The 6,000-nt window shown below is 59.0% G+C and overlaps 1 protein-coding gene across 3 annotated transcripts in view; it reads left to right on the forward strand.

Annotated features, from left to right (window-relative positions):
* The window catches only part of LOC109490461, a 252,703-nt gene that overhangs the window by 37,157 nt on the left and 209,546 nt on the right, over positions 1-6,000 (forward strand). The window lies entirely within an intron of this gene.

Raw genomic sequence — 6,000 nt, forward strand, 5'->3', positions numbered from 1 at the left:
AGGAAGCAGGAGCCAATCTGCCTTATCCCATTTTGCCTCCAGACTCCTTCCCCCACAAGGAGGTCTGGAATTCCCATTCCAGGAGCCCCCGGGGCCAGGCAGGCCGGAAGCAGGGAAGGACAGCTGGAGACAGGTGGCGGGAGATGGTCTTCCAGACGTAAAGCAGATTGTAGCTGGGTGAGGAGGACAGCTGGGAATGTGATTATGGGCTCCTGGTTGTGTGTGTGATCCCCTCCTGCTGGTGTGTGGGGTAGCCGAGGCATTGTTCTTAGGAGGGGCCCCTCTCTGTCACTTCAGCATGCATCCACGTGAGTGCTTGCTTGCTAGAGCAGCAAGCTCAGAAGGGCGAGGGCACCCTGGTGCCAAGGCTCCTTCTGCCTGAGCTGAGCGGCTGCTCTCAGGAGGAAGAGGCAGCCGTGAGAAAGGCAGGCCCAACTGCACAGGAGATAAAGCCTGGGAGGGGAGGTGCTGGCAGCCCATCCTCTTCCTGCCCTAGGCTGACAGCCTGTGACATTCAGATAGCTCCCTAGGTCTGGTTTTTCCTGTTCCTGGAATTGCTGCACATGGTAATTTCTCTGGGCTAGGTCAGAGGTAGCCGTTGGGGAGCGTCCTGTGCCGCGTGCGTGCGTGCGTGTATGTGTGTGTGTGTGTCTAGTATCTCAGTTTATAGAAACAGGAAATTTGGGATTTGTATCAGTACCACATCCCACGCGCCTTATTTCCTAGAAAGGACAGGGCTGATAGCCTGGGGCTGGACCCCTGGAGGAAGGGGCTTCTGGGTCTGACCTCGCTTTGGCCCATGACAGCGTCTGATCCCTGGGTATCTTTTCTTCTCTGCTAGGAGGAGGCCCAAAGCCCGTGGCTGCCAGCCTGGGAGGAGCTGGTGTGGGTAGTGGGCTCAGCTCGGTGAGGTTCTGGACTCTGCATCTTGCTGGGTGTCTGAGCTCTGGTGGTCTCTGTCCTAGGCCCCAAGTGAGGGAAAGGGTAACTCTGGAAGTTGGGAAGGGGGTTCCAGAGGGTGAGGAGGGGCTGGGACAGCCATGGGGTCTGGTGGCTGGGAGGTTCCTGGGATCTCTGAGTGCAGCCTCAGGTCCCAGAGGATTTAAGACAGTGGGGCAGCTAGTGTCCTTCATAGTCGAGGAAACCAAGACCACAGAAGTTGAGTGACTGGCCCAGGTCCCATGGCTCTCCGCTGTTTGACACCACCAGCCCCCCACTCGGTGGTCTGGGATGTTGGCATTCTGAATGCCAGGGTGGGCACCTGGGTGAGCATTTACCTTCCCCCTGGCCCAGGGGACCTCCGTTGAGGCATCTGGGCTGGAAGCCGCTGTGGTAAGCACACAAGGGACCTGGCTTCTCAGGTTCTGAGGTGGGAGCCGATCCCACGGACCTCAGAATAACTTGGTCTGGCTCTCCGGGCTCAGCAGCATAGGTCGTGGAGCTTGGGCTCTTGGATGGATCTCTGTCTCTACCTACTGACCTTACTCAGCTCCAGAGAGCCATTATTTGGGTGTCCAAGTAGGCGGCACCCACATGGGGAGGGGAAGGGGCCTAGAGCAGCTGGGGTGGGTCCTGGCTCGGCTCTGCAGGGCCCAGGCCTCTCCCTGGAGCTCCTGGGACCACAGAGACCAGGTTTTGCCCCAGAACGCAGACCTTCAGTCTCCCCACAGCCCGTCCCTTGGGAGGCACCCCCACCTGAGCCCTGACCTCCATGCTGCTTGCTCCTGGGGGTTGAGTGGGCACCCCCCGGGAGGGGAACCTGGGGCAGAGCCTGGGGCAGCCTGGACGGCGGGGCAGCTCACATTGCAGTCTCCCTGATCCAGTTTCCCCCTTAGCTTGTTCCACTTTTAAAAATAGCTAATGAGGAAATTAATTTTGTCACCCAGATGTATTCAGTAAAAACATGTCAGGGAGAGATAATTAACCTCTGCACTGATAAATCCTTCCCAAATTAATGAAGTTAGTGTTTGTAGATGTTGAGACATTCATTTGGGGAGAGGGTCTGTGAAAGTAGGGCTCCCCCCCAGGCACAGAAGGAGAAATGGAGAAAAGGGGGAGAGGAGGGAGAGGAAGAGAGAGAGAGGGGGTGGGGGAGTGAGGGGGAGAGGTGGGAAAGGGAAGGAGAGAGGGTGGGGGGTAAGGAGCTGGAGAAGAAGGACCCACAGAGCAAGGCCGAGAGAGGGAAGGGGGGCACGAGTGATTTCAGGGAGCACAGCTGTGCTGTTTTCCGAGAATGTTAAACTTTCCAGGCATTCACCTGCAGTAGTTTGGGGCAGGAGGAGACTTGACAAAGTGAGCCACAGAATGAAGGGCTGGGATCACTGAAGATGAGGAATGTCCCAGCTCATGCTGACGAGCTCTTCTCTCTGCTTAAGGACTTTGGGTTCTTTTTCTCACCTGAGGCCGTGGGGAGCCCAGGCCCTGGGAGGGGCCAGGCCAGCTGGCCGATGGTTCCCTAATTGAACTCCCACCTTGCCTTTCCCTGGACAGTCCTGGAATCCTGACTGTGTACTCTCCCACCCAGCGTGGACACCTCCTTCACCCCCTCACCCTTCCCGTCCAGCCCAGGACAACCCCTTCAACTGGCCGGTCTCTGCCCTACTGAGATCTTTGCATCCCAGGCTGACACTGGGGAGAAAGGACAGGTGAGCTCATGCCAGGAAGAGGTGCAGGAAGGGGTTCAGGCCACGGGGTGCGGCGTGGGCAGGGGTTGGCGTGAGAAGAACGGGCTGCACCGCCTGGCCTGCGTGCCCGTCTGTGGCCTCGGTGCCCCCCCACTCCCACCCCAGGAGCTCCAGCTGAGGAAGTACATTGTGACATGGTGCTCCTGGAACCCAGACTGAAACGGAAACTCCTCGGGGGACTTTGGGCTTTGGAGACATCAGCTGGGATGGCTGAAGGGCCGTGTGAGCTCTTGGGGTTCGGCCACCCCTGAGACTGGAGTTGGGGCTGCTGCTGGGGTGCTGACAGGAGGGAGGTGCCCCTGGAACCTGGCTGGCATGTTTTCCCAGAGGGTGAGACCTGACTGTCAGACCCTAGCCAAAGACGCTCCTCTGCTCCTGTCTGTGAAAAGACCATTTCTTAATTTCTCCTGACTGCAAACAGGACACAAGCATTCACCGTTCAAATCCTGCCGAAGGACCAGGGGGAGGCAAGGGAAGGTCAGGACCAGGGTGAGGAGTGGGAGCTTGTATTGCTGTGTAGGCAAAGAAGTGCAAGAGACACATGGGGCTGTGAGCCTTTCCAGAATACCCAGAGGCAGCAGCAATGACCAGCGGATGGGAGGGCCCCAAAGGCTCTGGCTGCAGCCTTGCTGGAAAACTGAAAGGCCCTTGGGCAAGAGCTAATGGTGTGGGGGCTGAGAGCGGGAGGAACCTTGCAAAGCAGGGGCCTGCCTGCTCTGTTTCTACCTTGAAAAAGTGCCAGTGAAGATGGTCTCACAGGCGCTGTGGGCACAGACAAAAGAGAACCAGATATTAGGTATCTCAAGTTGGACTTTCTGATGACCGGGGTTCTCCCTAATCTAATCTTTGCAGGCCGAGTGACAAGCTTGCAGATTGCAGGGAAGTGATAGATGGCACCTATCTTGAGTTCGGTTAGGCCGTTGCTCTGCTCTGAGCAGCATAGCTCCCCCTGCTCCCAACCAGAAAACGGGAGGGACATTCGTCCTGATCTCTAGGTCCCACACTGGGTAGACCAGACCCTTCAAGGGCCCACCCGACACAGACAGGGTCTCAGAGTGACCTCCCAGGGCCCAGGCCTGCTGGATGGTGGCCTGATACTGGGATGGAGAGCTGGAGAGATGACAGGTTTTACAGAGCACCCAGTCTGGGTGGGGAGGGCTGTTGGCCGGGCAGGGAGGTTCTAGATGCAGATGGGCTATGGGGAACTGTGAAGTGGAGAGAAATAGAGCAGAGGTAGTGGGGCCAAAGGCAGAGCAGAGCCAGGCACACGGGGCGGAGGGCTTGGCTGGGCACCGCTGGGCCTCAGCCCGTTCGCTGCATGCCCTTCCCAGCACCGAGCTGGGCTCTACACCTTCTCATCCCATCACAACTGGGAGTGCGGGAGCCAGAGGACGCCTGCCAACTTCTACAGCGAGCTCTCTCTGCCTCCCACCTGCCTCCCACCCCCAGACCACGGCCCCCAGAGATTAGTAAAGACTGGAAAATTAGAAGCAGGAGGGAAGTCTGGAGGAAGCTGAGCCTGCAGGATGATGTGACGTGTGCAGGAACACGAGGGTTTTTACAGAATGGGTGTTGAGTGGGTGGTTCTCTCTCTTCTGCTCTGGACAGAACACAGGAAACGGGCTCAGGCTGCCGCTGAAGGGCTGGGTTAGAGGTAAGGGCTGCCGCCAGCACGGTGGGCTCTGCGATCGGGAGAGTCCCGGGAGCTCGTGTGAGGCCATCCGCAGAGGTGGGTCGGCACTGCCTTGCGCTGGCGACCCGTCCCCATCCTGAGGCTGGCTTCTGGGACAAGTGCAGGGCGCCTCTGGAGGTTCCTCAGCTCTGAATTCCAGCCCAGTTACAGAGCCAGCCCCAATCTCAGTTTCCCCATCTGTGTCTTAACACAACGGTTCCTACCTCGTGGGATTGCTGCGAGGATCAGGGGGAATAGCATCAGAAATGTGTGTTTAGCTCGGAAATACTATGCAGACACTGCCATGCTAGCGCAGGAGCACGTCTGCCGGCAAGGGCTCTGGGTCCGGTTGAATCGCTGCGTGTTTCGGGGAGCTGTGTGCTCCTCTTCCGTGCTCACCCAGGTCCTCCTGTACCTTGCCAAGGCACATCAGACAGCACCCTCCTGAGTCACCGAGCAACCTGCTGGGAGTGCAGGCCGTAAGCGAGGGCCTGCTGAGAGCCCCTCTGTTATCGGTTATCTTCCCCTTGTCTCCTGATCGCTGTCAGGAAGCAGCTGGGAGGTAAGGAGATGAAAGAAGGAGCAGAGCAACATCAGAGTCTGAGGTCACTCCTGCCTGGACACGAGGTCAGGACCGACCCCGGTGGAGCTCCCGGACCCCCTGGGGGTGGAGGTCTCATTTACCCCTGGTGGCTCCAGGCCTGGGTGGCCCCTTGTTCCTCCAAATCCCTCAGCGGGGCCCCTATGTCTGGGCTGGACTGGCCTTTGGTGGGCGGAGCCCTCCTGTGGCTCCTGCCTCTGCGGATCCCTGCGGCCGAGGCCGGCCTTTGCTGCTGTCAGGGCTTCATTAGCAACCACGCAGAGCAGAAGGGTGGGTACAGGAGGGAAAGAGTGGGGAAGTGGCCAAAGTTGAAGAACTCTCACAGGGCTCTGGTAGCGGGGACAACAGTTCCTGATCGCCTGTTGGGACAGTGCCAGAAGGCCCTCAGCCTCCGGCTCCCCTTCCACCCTGCGGAGAGCAGGGTGCACTGACTCAGCTCTTTCTTCAGGGGGTGACCATGGCCAGGGGTCAAGCGCATGTCCCAGCTGCTCTGGCCTGGATGCCTCCTACTCAGGGAGGGCAAGAGACAAGTGACCTCCTGGGGTTCACAGGGTCAGCGGTGCAGGTGTGATCCGCCCTGTGTACAGGTTGGGGCCCCGCTGGGCTCTCCCCAGGGGCCCCCCTCTGGCCATGAAACCTTGGCAAGGTTCTTAGTGTTCCTCCCGTTTCCTCACCTGTAACACAGGTGTCATCATAGCTCCCGGGCAGTTGCCTTAGTCGCTCCGGCTGCCATGACAATGTATCACAGCCGGAGTGGCTTAGCCAGCAGAGATCGATGCTCTCACTCTTCCGTAGGCTGGACGTGCACTGTCAAGGTGTCCGCAGGGTCGGTTTATTCTGGGGCTGGGAGGGAGGCTCTCTCCCCTAGCTTCTGGTGGTTTGCTGAGTACCTGTGTGCCAGGATCTGTTCCAAGGGCTTTCTACGTCATCCCAGCAGCCTGTGACGACCCTGCGCCCTGGACCTGCCTCTTTGTGTTGGCTGGTGGCCCTCCCGCCCTTCCCTGCCGGATACCACCTCTCAGCCTCCAGGACGGGGCCCTGGG

This window comes from Ailuropoda melanoleuca, chromosome 4 (genome assembly GCF_002007445.2).
Source record: "Ailuropoda melanoleuca isolate Jingjing chromosome 4, ASM200744v2, whole genome shotgun sequence".
Lineage (NCBI taxonomy): Eukaryota > Metazoa > Chordata > Mammalia > Carnivora > Ursidae > Ailuropoda > Ailuropoda melanoleuca.